Source organism: Mesocricetus auratus, unplaced genomic scaffold, assembly GCF_017639785.1.
Source record: "Mesocricetus auratus isolate SY011 unplaced genomic scaffold, BCM_Maur_2.0 Super-Scaffold_100676, whole genome shotgun sequence".
NCBI lineage: Eukaryota > Metazoa > Chordata > Mammalia > Rodentia > Cricetidae > Mesocricetus > Mesocricetus auratus.
In genome coordinates, this window is record NW_024429266.1 from 556,854 (window position 1) to 578,270 (window position 21,417).

The window sequence follows — 21,417 nt, forward strand, 5'->3', positions numbered from 1 at the left end:
CCTGCCATGCAGGGTTGACATCACAGCTACAAGCCCTCAGCACAGCATCAACCATGTCGTGTGCTCAGGAGGCCATAACCTTTATTTCCAGCTCCTTGTTTTCCTCTACCATATAGTCAGTCTCAGAACAGATATTCCATCCTGTTTGGCTGGAGCCTGTGACACTATACAGTCAGTACCTTCTCTGAACCCCGATTTTCTGCCAGTGCCAAACAAGAGTTTTCTTTTTAACAAAATGCCTCTATTTCTCTCCGTGTCTACTTCATGAAGTCAGTTGTCACATTCTGGGACTACTCTCTTCTACCATTTTTCTTCTCCCTTCCCCAGTTCTCAATCAGGGACATAGTGTCCTAGACTTCTGGGTCACCCACAGAGCCTTTCCAACATCTTCTCCATGGGGATTTTGATACCAAGTATAATTCACACTTGCTTCTGGGGAAATCGAGTGGCACTAAATATTTTATTTGCAGGTCTGATGACACCATCTTCCTGATTAGGATCCAGGCAGCAGGTGCTGGTGACAGCCACCTAAGGCATCTGATACATTCCTGACCAGCTGGCATAGACGTCAGTGGCAATCCAGGAAGGAAGTGAAAGTGAGGCATTTCCAGCTGGGCTCAATGCAGGATTCCCTCCTCCCACCACTGCTGCCTTTCCCATGAGTTCTAGGTGCACATGCCCCCCTCCACGCTGTATCTAACCCCCCCTTACCTCAGAGGAGGTGGGTGGCAGCAGGAGTCAAAACTGCGTAGAACTTCGAGATAGTGCCACAGTACCCTCGGGTGGGACCACCGTCTCCACCCTCTCCATCACTGTGGTACTGATAGGACTTAGCTGCTCCCACTTTCTCCATTACTGTCATCCTCACCGTCACCTCCAGTACCATTACAGTAGTGACAGAGGTCCACTATCCACACACCTTTTCTATCACCGTCACTGTTAGCTCTCTCGTTACCTCCAGCACCATTTCAATGTTGATAAAGCTTAACTGCCCCCGTGGTTTCCACCGATGCTGTCACTGTCTTCACTGCTGCCTCCAGCACCATATGGTAACAAAAGAACTCAGCCTCCCATACCCTACCACCATTGCTGGTATTGTCATGTCATCTCTAGCGCCCTCACAGTGTTGATAAAGCTCCACCATCCCAGGTAGAATCCACCATCCCAACTTCTCCATCATTTTCATCACCGTAACCTCCAGCCCCATCTCGGTGCTGACAAGAGTTCCACTATCTTCACCCTGCCCACCACTGTTACCACTGCGGTGCTGATAGAGTCCACCCCCTCTGCCTCACTGTCATCGTTATCACCTCCAGGTCCATTGTAGTGTTTTCTGTCACTACAGCAGTAGTGATGCCTATGTTGACCAATTCTCCACTGGATGGTGTACACAGCAGGACCCAGAGGGGAAAGAGGAGACAGGACACATCTGGCAGCCCAGGGACTTCTTCATCCTCCTTCTTCCATGGGCAGAGGCTATTCTGTTTCCTTTCTAGGGCTCTTTTCTAGTCAGATGGACTTTGAGAGCTTTGCTTCAAGGTGGGCATTAAAGGACATTTTAAGTTTACTCTTATCTCTGTTTTCAAATGAAACAAACAAACAAACAGAAAAGTCAAACACTCCAGAATGTAATTTACTTGTCCATAATGAAGCAAAATCAGACAGGGACAGACTACCTTGTAACACAAAGTTAATATTTCTTCCCCTGATATAGGAAGTGGGTTCTGGGAGCTGGTTATATTCTACCTGGAGGCTGTGCTGCCTAGGAGATCTCCCAGTGTTGGACCTAGCACATGGCAGAAGGGAATGTAGTGCTAGACTTGAATCAAGAGCTGGTGCTGGGAACAGATCCGGAGAAGCCTGGGATGTAGGGGGAGACAGTCCTAAACACAGGGTTAGGATGACCCCTGTCCAGTCCTGGACAATAGCCTCCTCTGACCTCCTCTAGCATAGTCGGGCCCTGGCAAAAGTCACACACAGGAATGGCATCTAGTTTCTGTCTTGGGAGCACTGATGTCTCACCTCTTTAGGTTATAGATAAATCCATAGCCGGGTCATATTTACTATCAGCACAGAAAATTCCTTCTTCCAACAGAGTTAGAGCTGTAGCAGAAGGGGCTGAAAATTGTTTTTGTTTTGTTTTGCTGTGAGACGGGGTTTTTCTATAGAACCCTGGACGTTCTAGAACTCACTACATAGACCAGACCAGGCTGGCCTTGAACTTGCAGAGATCTACCTGCCTCTGGGATCAAAGAAGTGTGCCGCTACTCCTGGCTGAGGCAGGATATTAAGGGAGACAGCCCACAGGTAGGGTAGATGGCAGAAGAGGTTGTGGAGGCTTTCGAAGTAGAGTAGCATAGAGAGCTGGCAAGGGATACGGAGAGGCAGCATCTGGGTATGTCCTGTGATGTCAGCAGGCCTCATCCACTTGAGGTTTCAATGAATTAAAACCAGGAGGAAGAAATGTCTGAACCAGAGATCTTGATATGCATCCCTACCCAGTCTTCCCTTGGCTCAGTGAGGTTGGTGCAATGAGAGGACAGAAGGAAGGATTGATGACCTCCCTCAGAGTGGGCGGAGCTCACATTCCAGCACCAACCTCGGAGCTAGTCCAGGCATGCAGCACAAGGTGAGAAAGAGAGTGACTGCAAAGGCCCTGGGGACACTGATGGCTGAAAGGCCGCAATTAGACTGGAAGAAGTTATCTGGTATTTAAATAATTATTAGATTGAAGGAATAATCATGGGTTTGAGCCAATTTTTTCCCCTACTGTCACCCTGATGGAGCCTATAATATTATTATTCAAATGGCCATGATTCTTATTGAGAAGAGACCATGGAGAAAGGGAGAATGGGGGAGGTGGAGGGAATGTGATGGGGTGGGGAGAAGGCTCAATGAATCTCCTAGTGACAGGACTGCAGGAGGTACGATTAGTCTTTTTCTTATTTCAGCTGTCACTCACACAGAGACACCAAGATTGTTATTAGCGTATTTTATGCACAAGATTTAAAGGCAGAGGGGGAGGGAGGAGGGAAGAGGGAGAATTTTCCTATAGAAAATAACAGGACCAAAGGAACAATTTAGATGTCACTGCTGTACCGGCTGCATGTGGTTCATTACTGGAATGTCATTTTCCTCAGAGACTCCAGTGTTATTCGAAGCTAAGTGGCTAACCCTGGCCCAGAGCAAGGAGGAGAGGAGAAAAAAGGAGAGGGGAGGGGAGGGGAGGGGAAGGAGATGGGAGGAGAGGAGAGGAGGTAATCGGGGCTCTGATTTCTTTATATTCCCAAGAAGGTAGTCTATGTGGTACTGTAGCCCCTCTCTTACATATTTCTAGACAATGTGGGGTAGTGGTCACTACTCAGCTTTTCCCTTTCTCTAAAAGAAGATGAACCCTCAGCTTTACTTTCAAATATGGAGATGGAGTTAAACTAGATCTCCATAGTCAAAAAGCCAGAGGTGAGGCAGGGAGCAACACTGGGCTGCCTGTCCAGCATGGTGTCCTATGCTCTGGTCTTTCAAAGTCCTCCAGATTCCATCAAGCCGTGCTTCCCTGACACTGGAGAGAGGCTGAATAACCGGACATCCTCATAGGGACTCAGTTCAAGCCAGAAGGATGGGATAATGGGTTAAGGCCCAATTTCGTCCTTTCAGATAATATTCCCATGTTGAGGTCCTAACCTCAGAAAACTGCCGAGTGTTTCAAAAACTTCTAAATGTATTTGAATAAAGGGTCTCTACTTCACTCTCTAGGTTAACAGAAGGATATGAGGATGGGCTCCAATCAATACAACCAGTATGTCCATTAAAAGGGGGAATGTAGGGGCTGGATAGATGGCTCAGCAGTTAATAGCACTGTCTGATCTTCCAGAGGACCAGGGTTCAATTACCAGCACCCACATGGCATCTCACAATTGTCTGCAACTCCAGTTCTAGGGGATCCAACACCCTTACACAGACCTACATGTAGGCAAAACACCAATGCACATAAAATAAAAATAAATAAATTATAAAAGGGGGAGGGATTGTTAATATTCAGGCATCTATATGTCCCTGTCATTGGGTTTCTGACAGGACACGCCCCCAGCTGCAGCCACTAAGAGTACCACCTGTGCACATTCACCGTTCCCTTTTAAAGGGCCCCGCCCCCCCAACCCCCACCCCCACCCCCGCTTCTCTGTCTGTCTCTCTGTCACCATATCTGTCTGTGTCTGTCTTTCTGTCTCTCTCTTCTGCTGCTCCTGTCTCCGGAGGCTAGTCTTTCCCCACCCCTCCCCCCATTTCCTTTCCCCAAACCAAAAAAAAAAAAAAAAAAAACCTCTGTATGTGAGCTCTGCTGTATGGTGTCTTTCTCAAAACATGCCATTATTGATTCCTGGAAATCTTTGCTACAACAGATAGAGTAAACCAACAGCAGGGAAGAGTCATGGATTTGAACTTCTTGGCTTAGGAATTCTCTTTATTTTTTAAGGTGTGTGTAGGTGTGGAGGAGAGAGAGACAGAGACAGAGACACAGAGACAGAGACAGAGGCAGAGACACAGAGACAGAGAGAAAGACAGAGAGAGACAGAGACAGAGGCAGAGACACAGAGACAGAGACAGAGAGAGAGACAGAGGCAGAGACAGAGACACAGAGACAGAGGCAGACACAGAGACACAGAGACAGAGAGAGAGACAGAGAGAGCATTGGGACAGGAAATGCAGAGATACACAACGCTGAACAGGCATTCTGGAGATCTGAGGGCAGCAAGCTATGCCCTGCTTCCTATCTGCCCTAAGCAGTGTTCAAAAGACCCACTGTTCTGCAGTAGAGTTTGGGATGAGCCCCAGGATTTGCTGGAGTAGGTTTTCCTCTTTGGGCCTCTCCTGTTCCCATCCTTCACTCCCACCTAGACAGTGCTAGCTCTCAGAACATCATAGGACACAGTGACTTCCAGGGATGACTGCTGTTCATTTCCACTCCGATTCCTTCTCACCATGGATCCTGTCCTAGGACCACTGGTCTTCACACCAGGGAGGGTTTTCCAATGTTTTCTTTCCCAGGTCTCTCTGAGGGTTCTGGCTGAGTCCTGGAAACCACACCAGCTCTCCTGGGGCCTTAGCAAAACATCCACTGTTTGTCCTTTCCTCACACAGAGTATAAAAGTTTGGACTTGTCTCTGACTTATGAAGAGTCCCAAGATGTGCACTCTCATTTGAGGGACTGGTGTTGGGGTTCTGTTTCTTTCTAGGGTTCTGGCTGGGCTAGCTTTGCAAAGCCAAAACAAGATTCATTACCCTGAGGCCAAGAGCAGGGAGATACACTGCCTGACCTTGCAGACCTGCTCCATATGTCATGAGCCTGTCAGAAATCTCCCAGAATTCCCTTTATTATCTAAAGGTCGCCACCAGGGCAGAGCTGAGAGAGCTACATGGTATTAACTAAACCACAAGAGCAATCAATTTCAAGCAGCTGCCTTCCCTGCCACCCAACCTCCTCCCCCCTTCATGGGACTCTGCCCTCTTCAACCCCCTTTGGGGAAAGGACACGGAGAAGCCTGTCTTGCTATGGCTATCTCTTGCTTGGATGGAATAAGCAGAATACATTAGCAGGTTTTGAGGCTATGGGAGCCAATCCTGGGGGTACATGCATCCTCTGGAGTAAGGGGAACCAGAAAAGGTGGTCTACTTCTCCTTCGATCCTAAGTAGGCCCCTGTAGAAGCTGTCTTAGCAGTGAGTTGGTGCTGGGTAAGCATTTAGGAGGTTAAAACACAGGAAGAGAGAAATTCCCAGGGTCTTTCCAAAGGGAATAAAGTATAAGCCTGGGATGATGCTCTTGCTAGATCAAATGTATGTTAGTAGACATCCAATCCAAGGACCATGAATAGGATAATCACAGAAATAAGATCAGTGAAGAATGGTTGGCCACTGCTGTTATTTTTTTATTAGTCACCAGCTATGTTTCCTGAACTACTGGAAATCTTGTCATCTTAGGTTCATGGATTGTCCACAACTAGCGGATGAAGAAGTCAAGTTGAGCAGGCTTGAGCACCTTGGGTAGTATCCTCAGCTGGGAGACAGAGCTTCACATGGACGATGCATTTCCACCAGTATTCCAAGTAGACTAAATCTCTAAAATGTACTTTTCAGCCAAACCCCTTATCACAAGTCTGGGAAAACTCACTAGAACATTAAGTAAAACTTTGTAAAGTATTTTATCTGAGACTACACAGTCCCCTTTAAGCTTACCCTAAGTGGTCATTTATTATAGTAAGCAGGCAGAACTGGAGTGGGGCTAACCTCAGCTATGAGAAGAGTCTGGAGTACTGTCTGGTGAAAGACTTGGAAACAGGCAGTCACCATTCAGAGCAACCCCATATGCTTTGGTGGTTAGTGAGAGAGTTTTCTTACTGCCACTCCTTATTGTATAGGAAAAGCCTGCATCTCTTGCAAGAATGAAATGGGGCAGGAAAACAGGGTTAAAAATCTCCCACTTGAGCGATGAAACAAATTGTAGTTATTCTACATAATAGTATATTATGCTGCCATTAAACATAATGTTTTCGCTTTTGAATGACATAATTTCAGTCCACACCAGCAGGAGGAGAGAGAAACAAAAGGTCAGGAAAGAAAACGCCAGAGAGCACACCTGGCTATCACTCCATACTCCACCCCATTCTCTGCTGACTAGAAGACCCATGGATATGACCTCAAAGTTTGCCCCAGCACTTTCTTCTAAGAGGATAATGTTGCTACTTTGCCACCCACCCCGCTTCCTGCCAGAGAGGTCCAGCTGAGGCACTCTCTGCTTCTTCTCATAGACCATTCTTTCTGCCCTCGGTGGCTTCAGGCCTGATGAGTTCCAGGGAAAAGGAGCTCGTTCCATCCATAATGCCCCTGTCTTTGTGTTAGGGACAGTGGCTGTCATCACTGCTGGTTCAGGGTGTCCACATCCAGAAGCTAGGGCTCCCCCAAAGTCCAAAAGAGTAGCCTCAACACCTAGAAATCCAGCACTGCCTTCCCCAGGATGGTATTTGTCTAACAGTCACATCGTTACCACTCAGCCCTTCCTCTGTGGCAGACACTATTGAAAGCCACCTGCAGCTAAGCCCCAGGCTCACACATCCTACAAGGGATCCTGTCTCCCAGAGCCCTTGGCCATGCTGCCAGGCATATGGGAAAAGTGAGGGGCTCACTTTGGAAACACCTGGCACAGTTTCCCATTGCTGCCCAGAACGGCTCCAACTCCTGGATACCCAGGTTCCTACCCCTCCTGCTGGCTACTCTTTTTTTTTTCCTCCAGTCTTTACTGCCTACCTCTCTGAGAGTGATTTCACTCCCAACAGCATCCCTATCACCATTGGCTTAGTTTCCCCTATATGGAGCTCTCTTCTAAAACCTCTCTCCACATTTCGAGTCATTTCTCCAAACACTATCCACCTTTCACGGCCCTTCCACTCATCTGAAGGCAGTGGGAAATTCTGGTTTCAGCACCCACTTATACCCACCAAAGTGCAGAACCGACTCCTCTGTATGTGACAACATCCTTTCTTCCCACTAGGATAGACATTCTTTGAGGGCAGAACCCATACCTGGTACTTGGCTGGATTGTGCTGTGCAACAGGGACAACCACGGTGTCTTTCACTCAGAGATGCACTCAGTGTGATCCTGAACAGCGCAGAGAAGGAAATGAACACTTGTTCAGTTTTTCCCAGCTGACATTACCCCTGATAGTCTTCCTAGAGAAATAGTTTGATCTATCTGTCATGCTTGGTTCAAAGGTTTGTCATAACTGATCACTTGGAGATCATGGAGAAGTAGGTGAACAGTTTAGAAAGGAATCTAGCTGTTGATCACCTTGAACATATGGATGAGAATCACTGGTTAAGTGGAGAAAAGGGAGAAAAGGAGAAAAAAGGGACCATACCAATTTGTGCAGAAAGTCTTGGCAAAAATAAAACAAAAACAAGCAAACAAACAACTCTAGCCAGACAGTGGTGGTGCATGCCTTTAATCCCAGCACTAGGGAGGTGGAGACAGGAGGATCTCTGTGAGTACGAGGCCAGCCTGGGCTATAGAGTGTGTTATAGGACAGCCTCCAAAGCTACATAGAGAAACCCTGTCTCAAAAAAAAAAAAAAGAAAAAGAAAAGAAAAAACAAAACAAAACAAACAGCCAAAAAAAAAAAAGGAGCCCAACAACAACAAAAAATACCCAAAATACAACAGCAACAACAACAACAAAAAACTCTAGTGTTATAGACCATAGAACAATTCAAGAAGCATATATTGATTAAAAAATTCATATGGCAAGCTGATCACACAAAGTGATCAAGAACAGAATAGTTAAGGGAAGGTCCTCTAGGAAGGTTCAGAACAAAATGCGTCTGTGAGGAAGTTACAGCAACTCACTGTGGTACTTTCTGCAGAGAAAATACATGATCTTTGGGACAGACGTGCTTAAATCTTACTTTCTCTAGCTCAGTTACCTCGCACATGTTATTGAACCTTTGCAGGAAGAGAATTTTACTTTCCTCTCTGTAAAAAAGATACCTAAGAGGGGTTGTGGTGATAATCAAGGAGACAAGGATATGAAGTGTTTTGTAAACTTTACTGCTCTGAGTCATTATTGTTTCTATTTTTGAAAAAACACTGTCACCATCCCATCAGCATCAGTGACTGCTCAAAGGTCAGCGGGTGGCTTCTCAAAGATCAAGATGCCATGTTCCAGACTGGGTGAGAGGTTATCACCTAGCAGCTTGATTTGGAGACCCTCTTGGGCTGAATCAGTGTCGCAGGCCCCACCCTTTCTGCCCCGCCAACAGTCTTCTGCTTGTACCACGCCGGGGCACCCTCTCACATCATCATGGCATTTGAATGAGTCAACATGGAAAAGAGGCAGAGGAAGGAGGTGCTGAGAAGACAGCCCACCAGGCAGAAGCTCACATTCCCTGATCTCTTCCACACAGGGTTTGCTCATTACACAAAAGAAATTTCTCTCTCATCCTATCTCCCTAGCCTCTCTTCCCCAGTGTTTTTTTTTTCCCCCTTAACCAAGATCCAGCCTTAGGATAGGAGTCAACCCTTTCTCAAGGAAGCTGATTAAACAGACTGCTGCCTCCCACCTTCAGCCCCCATTATTTCTTCCTTTGAGACTCTGGCTCTTGCGGAACAGATGCTGTCATGCAGCCTGTCTTAGGTAACAGACAAGTTCACATTCACACTCCCAGCAGAGGAGGTAACAGGAAGCTAGGTAAAAAACGATTAGACGAAAAAGGGGGTGGGTGGGTGGGATTCCTGGCAGAAGTCTGTTTTAGGATGCCATCTGTGCCAAAATACACAGGTACCCAGCTTGGAGGACCCTTCACTACCTGCAGCGGCATCAGTTCTTAGTGAGGGAACAGGCCTACTCTGGATGCCTTTGAGGCCTTATCATTTCTAGACAGACATATCAAACTCTAGGGCCATGGGAGGACTCGGGGTTGCAAGGGATAAAAAGAACTCCCCAGTGAGGACTAGGAGAGTCAGGCCCTGGATGATGAATGGGGTGTGAGAGAAGCCTGGAAAAGAGTAAACAGTCAGGAGGTAGCTGGAAGGATGGAGAGCCAAGGGTGAAGAGAAAGAATGTGCCAGGGTCAAAGAGCAAAGAACCCCCCCTCCCTGCAGTGACAGGCTCAAGATCCAGTGTGTTATCCCCAGGCAATACATGTGCTTGGATGCCGCTGCCCGCCCTCCATGCGTGAGCGCAAGCCAGCCCTCTCCCAGATGTAAGAAAATCCTTTCAGAAGACCCGTCTTCTTATGTGTTGTTCCATATCTCCAAGTGACCCTACATTGCAAAGCGATTGCTGTTCCTGGAGACACACCACCCCACTCTCATGCCATGTGAGGGCCAATGTCCTTAGCATCACTACTTCACAGGTAGTAAGACTTGGGGATAGTCCAGGATAACCATTTTGGTTAAGGTTCTAGATGGGCGAGGAAGACTTGGACCCTGGGCTTTCAGAGTTACATGTACCATCCTGTTTACCTGATACCTGGACTTCCAAGTGAGTGCCAGCAACTGGCACATATAAGAAGAGACTATCTCCTCTGGAGGTTACCTTACAGTTCCGGGTAGGCAACGTTGTGTCCACAGTTGGGGATACCCTGCTACCATCCTTTGGGAATGAGGATTAGGTTTACAAGCTGCCAGTGAGGTGAACTCTTGGAAACCTCTGAGAGCTTCTGAGCAGCCATCAAATGCCGCTTGGCTCCTGCCCAGTTCTATCTGATGAGAAGGAGGGCTGGGGTTGCTGAGGCCTACAGACAACCCCAGGAGCTGCAAGAGTGTGTGTTGCTGGACGCAAAGAGTCCAGATGCTCTAATGTGTGCACTCTGAGACTGGTGTGTCAAATTCCCTTCCTCAGCCTGGCCTTCCCTGTGGGCAGGAAACCTGCAGCCAGCTCCTTTCTGAAGACCAAGTCTCTGCAGCCAGGCTAAACTATACCAGCTCTTGCCTACTGTCCTGGGGGGGTCTCTCTCTCCGCTTCACCTCTGCTAGCTCTCAGCCCCACCTCCTGCTCTTCAGTCCCCAGACATGGCAGGTCACTGGTTAATTCAAGGCTGTTTAATAACTCTTCTATTTCAATGAAACAAGCTGTCTTGTTTTCTTTATTTTTAACACTGAACACTGACTTTCCTTCTTTTTTTTCTTTTTTCTTTTTTTTTCTTGCTAAGCATCTTACTGTCATTTAAATTTCTCTGTCTCCAACCAAGCTGATAATAGACTAGAGTGAGCAGCTGCTTCAGTCTTGTTTATGACAATGACTAGAAGTTAAGAGCCTGTGCTAGCTGAGAATTGACCAAACCTCAGTTCAGCAGCTCTACCCCTGCATGTAGAGAGAGTGCTAATTTTAACACAATTAGTAGAACTCTGACTCCAGGGGAAACCAGGGTTAACCCCAGCCCAGCCTTCCTAGCATCCTGCTCTGAGGCCAGCTATGGTGGCAAAGTTGTGAGAACCAACTCTACTTACTTGAGAATTATGGTCAGTAGCTGTGGGGTCAGTTGTTTGGACCTGAAACTTCCCTGTTTTTCTCCACAGTCTTTCCTCCAGTTAATTTACTGAGCATCAAAGCAAGAGACTCCTGCTTGCAGGGCCAGAAATGGATAGAACAACTCAGCAATCAGCTAGTTTGCCTTTCTGTCTCACCTTTCAAATGCTCGGGAACATTTCCCAAATATTCTACACATGATACCTGTTTAGTCCATTAAAAATAAAACTCATTACTGGAGACCTGGTCATCTTTTAACTGTAGCCTGGTTTCTCCAAATGATCATATAATGTACTCTACGGATGGCTTCTTCCTAGGTTGGATGGCTCTGATTCGTGTCTCTCTTCTATCTTCTCGCAGTATCTATAAAGATTGTATGTGTGCTCATGCTCTCTCCTACCACACTGTGAGCTCTTCAAGAACCAGAGTGGTGACTTACCTCATCATGTTCAACCTATTCTATGGCACATATTCTATAAACATTTGTTCAGTCAAACTGAATTAGGCAGCACCATGCTCAAACTCCTTGCAAATAAAGTAAATTTATCCTATCTGGATAGATCCCTGATGAAGCTTTCATTTCTTTCCAGATCAATGTTTTGGCCCTTCTAGTGCACAAACTATCAGCCGGGACCTCCACTTCCCTTAATCCCCTACCCTCAAGGTTTTACATCATAGCTAGGGGAACAACTGACAATAATGTTGGGGGTAAGTAGCAGAAGTCAGAGGTCTGAACCAGTCGTTTGGATTTTATCCCCCATCCATCTCCATCCCTAAGGGCCAGGCACAGCTGCCTGGGGAAACCCACAGGTGCAGAGGGCAAAACCTTGGTGGCCTGACACTCCCTGCCTCTTGCTCCTCTGCAGTCTGATCCCTGAAAGTCAGAGCTCTTGGCCTGTGCCTCCCAGCCAGCAGTCTGCAGGCAGCTGCTGGGGTCATTGTCTCAGCCTCTTCAAGTTGTGAATGCTGAGTCTATAGAGACCGAAACACAAACAGTGCCCACAGTGCCTCTCAGGAGGGAAAGGCCGCCTGGCCTTGCCAGAGCCATTGACTGTGCAAATAGCAAGACTGGAGATGGATGGAGGAAAGCTGGTTGGAGCTATTGAGAAGAGGGGGAGTCTTTCTCCCCACACTGCTCAGTGCCAGTGGGAGCTGTGGATATGTGCTAAAGGCCAGCAGATGGGCAGAAAAGAGGCGTGGCGAGTTCTCCCAAGGATACTGCCTCATCGTGAGCTGCGTGTCTAACCAAACCCAGGAATAGAGAGAGTGATGAAGTGACGAGGATGCCTCTGGGTGCAGGATGGGAGCAAGAGGCTGGAGAAAGAAGCGATCAAGTAGGCAGGTCTAGTGGTCAGGGACAACTGGAGTGCCGTAAATAATGACTTGCTGTGTGATACAGGGCAATCTACTTTTCAGTTTGGTCTTAAGCTTCACAGCTGTTATTTGAACCTAGGTTAAAGCTATTTTCAAATACCCAGAAACACTTCCCAAGTGTTTCTACACATCGCATTTGTCTATTTTAATCCATTAAAAAATATTTAGTAAAGAGAACCGAGGCGTCATGCTACGCCCGTCCCCATCTTCTGAAGTGGCCTCTGTGTAGTCGTGTCAAACACGCAGGGATGTCTTCCCAGTGCCACTTTCCCATGTTCTGTACTCCAACAAGGAATGAGGCCCTAGCCCAGCTGGGCCACGGGACAGTGTACGGGGTCTAAGAGAAGGCAGGTAATGCTGTCCCCCAGGTGTACTGCATGGCATTGCAAGTGATGGGCAAAGGCCAAGGATTAGACCCAAGTCTCCGGCCCTCCTGGACCTGCCAATGCTTTTCCTAGTGTGCTTGTCCTGTGCGCACTGTTTCAGTGTGGGGTGTCACCTCCTAACTGTAGCCAGTCAACTACCCTTCCTCTTCTGGAGGTTGACTCAGAACAGTGCCAATTGACTAGCACAAAGACACTGTCCTTCTCTACTCCTAAGAGTTGAGGGTATCAAAAACCTCGCACAGCAAAGTCAGAATCCAAATCTTAACTCTCATATCTGAATGCCAACCATAAACAATGTGGCCTCACTGACAAGGCTCCCAAGGGTTTTCCTCTTTCCAGAGCCCACCGAGTCCTCTGGGTCTTCATACTCTGGGCACACACACATTTTTGTTAAATAAGATCTTGCTTTTTCAGAAAATTCCAAATAAATACAGAGAAAATGGGGGTGGTGGTGAATGAATTGAGAACGTCTCTGGTATTACTCTGTTCCAGATTTTAAAATAACTTTTTTTCCAGTTGACATCAGTCATCATTTTTTTTTCTAACTCCCTTAACACCATCTTCCTCTGCCTTTCTCTGGAAACACAGGCAAGTGAAAGCTCTTGAACATCACACACACACACACACACACACACACACACACACAAACCTATCACAAACACAGGGAGACAGTGCTAGGTAGGAGGGAGGGGTGTCAGGCACACTCTCATTTCCCTCCTGCTACCAGGGAACAAATGGAGTTATGGAGGAGGTCAACAGGTGAGAAACCCTCAGGAAGGGTGCAAGGAGTGTGAAGGGAAGTCCTTTGTTCTTCCTTTGTTCTGAAGTGGCAGGAGCTGTGTGTGACACCACACTCCTCTCCACCATCTGTCTGGCTCTTAGTAGGCTTCACACCCTCTCTGCGAATCTTCCTGGTGACTTTCCAGCTACACATGTGGTTTATATTATTCTATAAGAGCTTGAGTTGGAAACCTGGGTCACTAAGATAAGAACCTTCATTCTTCTGGATAAAACTGGAGGTGTTGCCTTACAAAAGCCCTGGTGATGTAGGTTTCTGTCACTCACAGTGAAGGGACAAGTTAGGGAGTTCCAGGTAGGTTGAGGCTGAGGGTTGCCCTCCTATCCTAGGTCTATGGACCCACTCAGAAACACCAGCACTTAGACTCGAAGCAGGGACTCTGCTTGGGGCCCTGCTGACTCAGGATGGATCTACAGATGGGGAAGGGATCTGGGTTCTATTGAGAACTGGTCTTCCAAGGAGTTCAGAGACTAGGCTCTTCTCCGTCAGGTACTTTTATTCCTTGGGACAAAAAGTGAGGAGGGAGAAGTAGAGATGGGGGATAGTCAGGGAAGGTGGGAGGTCAGAGGCCAGTGTAATATTTACCCAGCTCAGGGGAGGCCTTTCACTTTCAGAAGCAGGAAACAACTTCAAAGCTCTGTAACATCCCCTTGCTACTTTGCCAGCAGGCTGGTCCTCTGTCTCCACAGGCCAGCAGGCTCTCCGTCTACCCTTCCCAAACCTACTTATTTCCTACCCTGTCTCCAGCTTAGAGAGGTCCAGTTCCTGGTATGCTTACAGAAAAGTTGTCCTGTTGTCTCTCTGAGCAGCCTGAGACGTTCCTGGAATGCTCTTCTTCACTCTGAGCGAGTCTCACACAAGTCCTCACTCCACAGAAGAGTAGCTGTACTGGGTTGACACTAAGAAGCCAAGGTGCCAGCTACAGTCCAAGGCCTGAACTCAGAGGTTCTGCACAATTAGCAGGCCCCTCTTTAAGACACCCATCCTTATACCCACAGAGATGCTCCAGGGGCTTCGCATGTCTCTTGGAGCCCAGGCCTGGTGTTCCTGGTCTGGGACACCCAAGTACAAGGTCCTCTTACCTAAGGTTCTGGAAGAGATCTACTTCTCCTGATAGGATGAGAGTCTTCAAGAGAGCTGACATCTGCATCCTTCTAATATCTCCCTTGGCTGGTCTTCCTGGGCCTTCCTTTTAGATAGGATTCTAGACACTCAGATTGAAATAGGGCTGAAGGGTGACATTACCTGGTGAACCACATGAGTGTCCACATCTCCAGCTCTGGGGCATTGGGAAGGAATGCTGCAGGGAAACTTTGCTCTGGGAAATAGTACCGTAGGAACCGATTAATAGGAAACACTGCAGGTGCTGCTAGCCTAAAACCCATGGGAAACGGGTAAAGGGTAGCAATGACACTAAGAGGTAGTCGTCAGATGGCTCATCTTAACAGCACCCTGGACTTTTCTATCATGTAGTGAATGACACAGGGTACAAGCTCTGAGTGTGACACCCTTCCTTCCCGTCCTCAGAACCCCTAGTGCTGGCTAACCCCACTCTGCTGTCTGACTGGTGCCTGGGGGTTTGTGGCTTGTGCAGTTCCCTCCCACAGCTCCAGATGCTGTGGTTGTGGTACACTGAAGGTACAGAAGCTTTTGCTCTTCTATCCTTGGGCTGTGAGTTACCACATTCTTGGCAGTACACAAGTGATCGATCTCTATCTACTTAAACCCGAATGGATTCCAATTCCTGCTTTCACTGTCTGTGTGGTTCACCATAAGGGACAGGAACAGTAGCTCAATGAGTCAAGTAATGTTCTCTTAACACCCAAAGGAGAAGCAAAAGCTGAAAGGTAGGCTGTCTAAACACAAAACAGAAAATCTCTAAGTCTGAGTCCTTGCGGAGGGTGGAGAAGGGCAGAAGCAGGTCTGGCAGAAGGCTCCAAGCTCATAGAGCCTCTGAGGGATGTAGGACTCTGTGTGTGTGTGTGTGTGTGTGTGTGTGTGTGTGTGTGTGTGTGTGTGCGCGCGCGTGTGTGTGCATGCATGGGTACTCGCATGTTGGGAGTCATGGGGGGCAGTTATTTACCATATATTCAGTCTGTGCCCCAGGGCCCCTCCCCGCCTCTGTTCTGAAAGACAAGTTGTACTTACTGCCTTTCCTCTCATCCTGAAAGTAATTTCAGGCAAGGAAAAGCAGGATTAAACGTTCATAATACAACACATTTATCTTATTTTGCTTCTTTCTTTCCTCTGTCCTCCCACCCCTCCCTCCCCTTGACCCTAGGTAAGTCTGAGCCAGAGGGAAGCTGAGATTAAATATCAGGGGATGGCATTAGATCTGGAGAGACACTGACCTCTGGCTCCCTGCCCATCCCCAAACTTCAATGTTTCTCCGTCCCCCGTTGGACAGTTATTATCTCTGGATGAGAGAAGCCTCTGCGCTCTATGCGCTTTCTCTCCCAATATTGTCCTCTGCCAAAATGAAAGGGGGAATTAGAATTCAGAGACAGACTCCCAGGGAGAGTATGAAGACAAAGATAAAGTCAGCGATACAACGTTGACATGCGTTTAGTTCCTGAAAGGTCTTTTTGAAAGAGTCTCATCCAAAGCAGTATTGTCACTGCTGAGACTGGCTGGAAATCCACATTAGGGAGTGAGAAGAAGAGAAGGCCTGTGACAGGGACTTGGGGATGGGCCAAAACTTTACTTGCTGATAAAAAAAGAAATAGAGAAATAAAGAAAAGAATCTCTTGGTGATGCAGTCAGGACTGGATTGCCTGCTGATCTGAGCATACACCTCCTTCCCCTGGCCACCCAGACATGAACTGTATGGGTCAAGCCTCTGTCAGCCCCCTGCACCCAGACAAGTCCTGTAGGGCTAGTCTCTCATAGTTACACCTATACACACCTCTCCTATGAGGCTAGCTTCCCCAGCAAGCCTGATAAACACTGCTTAATGAGGCCCATCCTCACCCCCTTGGCTTTTCCTCTATCCTGAACCCACGCCTCTGTGCCTCTGTGCCAAACACAGGTGAAAAGTTCCAGTTCTGCCCTCTGCCATTCCAGTTGTGGTCTCAGGGTAGTGATGCCTGGGAGTTTCTAATATAGCCCCCCCCCCCCAAAAGGCATGAAAGTCAGTGTTTCAGGACAAGTGTGGTTTTCAAGAGTTCCCTCTAGTGGAGGTAACATGCTACTTCGCCTTCCTGGAGCCCAGAGCCTCATGCTCTGAGCTGAGCAAAGGAGTCTACACCGGAGGCTCAGCTGCTGGCTCTCAGCTGGGGCTGTTGACTCTACCACCACAATCTCTTTCTTTATCTTCCCTCAGTCTCCTGTCTCTGTTTAATCTGAGACCCTGTCTACACCCTGACTTCTACTGTCACCGCACGTGAATGTAACGTTCATGCTTATGTCTTGAGCTGCATGTTCCAACCCCCTGCTGCTTTTCCCTGGACTTCAGCAAGGCAGCTCTGATGAGCCAAGTGCTTTGGAAAGACCTCCTGTCAGGTGGCCTAACCTCAGACATCCCAAACAGGACCACAGGTCGGAGGCATTCAAAAATCTATCGTGAACCAGGCTTTCGGTAGGAAGGAGAGGCTGTATCCAAATTTCCTCCTCTATACCCTGCGACCCCATTTCCAAGCAAACTCTGACCTAATGGGTTGATTTGTACTTCCAAAGCTGTCTGTATCCGAATTGGCTGGAGTCCTGTGTGAGTCCAGTCCTCCTTATCAGTTTTCCCGGCCCTTGCCTGCTCCTTCTGTCTCTGACAGCACCCTGCCATGTGAACAGCTTTCAAAGCCCGAGCAAAGGGACAGTTAAAGGGGGGTGCTTGAAGAAGGAAAGGATGACTGAGGGGATCTGGTATTATTATGCCAGCGGCTGTAGGAAGACAGAGGAGAGTGGTAGCACCAACAACCATTCTGCTGGGAGAAGAGAAGACCTCTGGAGAACACCTGCTGGGTTTCTCAGGGTTTCCCAGAGATATCCTGCCATCCAGATGAGGGATGAGGCCAGACCAAATCAGGTTAATGGTTAACCAACTGCTACAGCAGGGAACTTTCTGGAATAGCTCAGTTGTGAGCTCTATTCTTATCACCCTCCCTTCTCTCACCTTATACTCGAACTCCATAGGGACCTTGGTCTCCAACAAAGAATACTCTCACCTTCTATTCCTGCTCTCCAACTCAAGACTGAGCAGTGTGCAGTGTGCAGTTGCATAGAGGTGCGTTCCATGTGCCCCGATGCCAGGGAGTAGAGCCCAAAAGAGTCTAGGGGCTGAGTAGAGGGGAGAGAATGGCCCCTTCAGATCAGCCATCCCCCACAGGAGTCTTGGGACCAGCTGTTTGACCCCGGGAGGAACTGCCTTTCTTTTTGTCTCCATGGGGGTTCACCTTTAGAAATGACAAAAAAAAAAAAAGGGCAGGGGATGGCACACCCACCCCTCATTTACTCTAATCAGGCATGAAATCTTTGTAACTACGTGGAAAAAAAAAACTGTTTCCCATAAGGGAATCAGTTCCATTCATCATTGTTTGAACTGAGCATATGTGACGGGAAGAAACAGAACACTCACATAGAAGGAATTGATAACAGACAGCCCTGGGGGAGGGGCAGCAATGCGGGGGAAGGGGTGGTGTTGGGGTGCTGTACATATGAGCTGTGAAAACTCCATCTACCACCTCAGAGCCTGCTTCTCTTGCTTCCCTGTGGGCAGTCCTGGATTATTCTAGCTAACAGACTGTAACACAATGCTCCCGTCTCTTTATGATCTGCGTGGGGATTGGGGGGGGGGGGTTGGCTCTGTGCTCCTGGCCTCTCCATTTGCCATGATGGACAGAAGTATATTGTACCCTAGTCTCTCTGTGTGCAGAGACAGCTGTGTGTAGCAATGCAGGAAGACAGCTGGGGAGAGAGGCCTGGAAACAGGAATTGCCTCCCCCCCACACCAAATCCTGTATCTTTCAGAGGCTGTCATAGAAGGCAAGGTGGAACAGAAACCATAAAGCTCTCAAGCAGTGGTGACTCCAGCACCACAGATATTTCGGGATTGCCCGCGCAGGCAAGCTTGAAGCTCCTGCCAGCTGCTGTCCTGTGTATCTAAGCATGTCACTGGCTTCCCCTCCTGCTCCCGTGTCTCCTTGTAACATGCCCATGAAATAAAGATTAGCTGAATAATCAGGAGTATTTGTAATAGGCCTGGGAGAGGGGCCTAGCAGAGACTGTTCTTTGGGGCTTCTTAACCTTAGTCTGGGCACAGAACTCCTGCAAAACAGATGCTGGGCTTAAGCATCTACCACATCTGCAACTTGTCTTGGTCAAGAATGTTAGAGGGCAATCCTTCACTGGCAGTCGGGAGCCAGCCGGGGAGACGGAGTTCAGAGCTGCTCTGGTAGGGACCAGCAGTCTTGGGATGGCATGGCCTTGAGCAATAGTCAGATGTTATGACTGTCTGCTCTTCCTTCAGACTTAGGCAAAAAGGTCAGCATCTCTTCAACCCTGCTTGGATCCAGGCTGTGAGGGTCGTCCCCCCTGTCCCTATGCCCTGCTAGCGAAAAGGGTGCTGCCGAGACTTCCTTGCCAGGCTGTAGTACCTCGGTAGAGGAAAACACCTAAGACCTCATCACTTCAGGGCTTGCAGCTCTTTAGCAGAGTCTCTCTCCCCTGTGCGTGGGTCAAAAGCCATGCCATTTTTGCTGCTTTTCAAGACTATTTGCCCCTATCCTAAAGCAGTTTTCCAAGGACAGTAAGGGAACGAAGAGGGCAATCAGTTTTCATAGCCCCCCTTTATCAACAGGTTTCTGGAGAGGATTAACGGTGAGAAAGAGGAGACAGGTTCTTTAGGTAATACTAGCAGCAGAGGCAAGTTGTGGGACAGTGGGTGGGGGCCTAGCACTAAGGGAGCTGATGACAGGTAGAAGATAGACAGGAAAACAACCTCCTGGGGTATGGGACAGATTCCACTGAGTTTCCTTGGTTCCCTGCCCTCTCTCAATTTTCCACCTCTAGGCCCCCCAGCAGAGATCACAGGTAATTACTTCCAACTATGTTCTGTGAGGAGAAGAGAAGTTAATGAATTCTTCTATCTTCCTGCCTGGAGGTCAGAGGATAGAGGGCTGCTAGCAACTCTGGGAGCTTTCTGGGGTGACTGCACAAAAAGTTGTGCATTTCAATTAGGAAACAGCTGAATTCCTCCAGCCAGGGCTAATCTCTTCTGGGGATACCGGCGCTCACCGAAGACCCCAGCATTCAGAGCTGGCCCAGAGAGAAGAGTGAAGTTTCAAGATTTGGAAAGAGGCTCGACATGACAGGCCTGCTATTGTATGGAATCTCAGAGAGCTGAACGTGATTCCAGCTCTGTTGAAAGTGACCAGCCCAGTCCTGCCCGTGGTCTAGCCCATTTAGCCAACTGTATAGACCAACTGTATAGACCTTGCATATCCACTGCAAGGATAGATGTGTCTCAGGATGTCTGATCTCCAGAGATATCTGGTAGCCCCAATCCCCAAACCCACCCACCTTTATCTGTTGTGCATGTGGGTGGCTAGGGAGCTATGTTGTCTAGTCTTGGTTCTCTACACAACCGAACATTCTTGCCCTCAACAACTATGAGCTCTCCTTTCCAGACTGTGGTGATTGACCTGGTATCCCAAGTTTCTCCCAGCTTCCTCTCCCTCTTGTCTCTACCTGAGCTGTTGGAAGAGGTAGCTCCTCCCAGGGCAAGGGTCATGTTAAACAGGTGGACATTTTTGAGGTCCCTTGACCGTTTAGATAAAGGTGAACATTTATGAAGACTACCTGCGAGTGAAAGAAGCTGGAATTTTCTAAGACCCTATCACTTCGTGGGGTGAGGGCAAAAAATTCACGGGGGGAAATGAGCTTTAAGGAGCCTCTTGGACTCTGGACAAACTCCCACTTCAAACCAAGGGGGCCGGGCCCCAGCTGGGCACTATGCCATGGGGGATGGGGGCAGGAACATTTAACCACAGTGCTTCCAAACCGCTCCCAGGGCTTCCCGGAACCCGCGCAAATGATGCCTTCTCCTCGATTCCCTGTCCACTGAACCACTGGAAAGGCCATCGTCCACCCGGGACTACAGCGCCAGGTGAACGCCCCCAACCGGCCTCCAGCCACAGTCGCTCCAAGCTATCTTGCTAATTCTACCGAGGCCCTCTCTGGGTTCCAACCCTGGGACAACCCCGTCGCCCGTGTGCTCCGCTCCCCAGAGCTGCAGACAGCCAGCAGGTGCGCGTTGCAAGCGCGCCATGGAGCGCCGGAACCACCGGAGCCTCCGGAGTGGATGGCCCGGAAGCCCGAGCAAGAGACCGCAGCTACGAAAGTGGCGGATCACGCGCGGAGACTCGCCGCTACAGCCGAGCCGGGGCCGGGGCCGGGACCCCAAGGGGACCTGGAGAGGCTGCGCCGGAGAAGCCGTCGCGGGCGCGCGCTCAGGGAGAGGGCGGAGGGCTTCGCTTACCCAGCTCGGCGGTGTCTGTCTGTCCTTGCGTCTCTGCTTCGTCCGACTCGGCTGGCCGCTGCCCAAGGCAGCGCGCGCCCAGTCCCTGCCTGACCCGAGTCAGACGGACAGCCAGGTCCACATGGAACCCAAGATCATTAAAATCCACGGCCCGCGCCGGCCGCCTGCCTGTATTCCTGGGGTGGCCCTCGATCAGGTCCGCGCGTCTTCGCCCCGGTCGCCTGCGTGCAGGGACCCGGACGCGAAGGGGCGTGAGGTCCGGCAGGGTCCCTCCGGGGAGGCGCAAAGCCGGCTGTCTTCAGGTTTCCCCGGCGCGACTTTCCGGGCTGCTCTGACATCAGCGATCCCGCGCTTCCTTCCCTTCTGCTCCCG

The 21,417-nt window shown here is 48.9% G+C and overlaps 1 protein-coding gene across 2 annotated transcripts in view; it reads right to left on the minus strand.

The window, feature by feature from the left end:
- Nucleotides 1-21,178, minus strand: part of Plxna2 (plexin A2) — a 190,122-nt gene extending 168,944 nt beyond the window's left edge. The window contains exon 1 of one of the 2 annotated variants that reach the window (XM_005082844.4): nucleotides 21,046-21,178. The gene's annotated coding sequence lies outside the window, so the exon portion shown is untranslated. Of the gene's footprint in view, nucleotides 1-7,572; nucleotides 7,588-21,045 lie in introns of those variants that run through there. The other variant, XM_040739013.1, reaches the window with a different exon arrangement.
- Between the last annotated feature and the right edge of the window lie 239 nt (nucleotides 21,179-21,417).